We start from the raw sequence: 553 nt of genomic DNA on the forward strand, positions 1-553 counted from the left end.
AAATGGTTATGTCCTATTCCTATTATCTCTAAATATCTTCATATAATCACCATTACTTCATTTGGTTTTCCTTTATTTTATTTTTTACTGGTAATGTTTCTGATTTTTTTTTTTTTAAAACTTGTAAATATGAAAGTAAACATTAATCACTCCTTATTATGAATTATTTTTAGCTTATTTGTGTTTGATTATTTTTATTTTATTGTATTAGAGGCTAGTTCACTTTAAGATTTGTGATATGATAGATGATTTTATTTTATCTGCTTTCTTTTTAAATTTTTTGGTCGTTATTATTGTTTTATTTTATTTTATTTCCCACTTTATTATTGTAGTGATATTTTATACTTTCTTTTTTTTCTTTCTTAAATTTTGTAGTTTTACTCTAAGGTGCTTAAGACTTAAGCCTATTTTTGATGGCTGTAATAATGTTCTAAAGGGACAAGTCTGAGAATAAACAAAGAACATTATTATTATTATTATTATATAACCTATTATTATTATTATGATATAACCTATTATTATTATTATGATATAACCTATTATTATTATTATT

At 20.6% G+C, this 553-nt stretch overlaps 1 protein-coding gene across 2 annotated transcripts in view; it reads right to left on the minus strand.

Annotated features, from left to right (window-relative positions):
* mor (SWI/SNF- related protein mor) overlaps positions 1-553 on the minus strand; it is a 29,481-nt gene that overhangs the window by 4,568 nt on the left and 24,360 nt on the right. The gene's annotated exons all lie outside the window — the stretch shown is intronic.

The sequence above is a fragment of the Halyomorpha halys genome, unplaced genomic scaffold (assembly GCF_000696795.3).
Source record: "Halyomorpha halys isolate HHAL.00 unplaced genomic scaffold, Hhal_1.1 Scaffold1112.1, whole genome shotgun sequence".
In the NCBI taxonomy this organism is placed as follows: domain Eukaryota; kingdom Metazoa; phylum Arthropoda; class Insecta; order Hemiptera; family Pentatomidae; genus Halyomorpha; species Halyomorpha halys.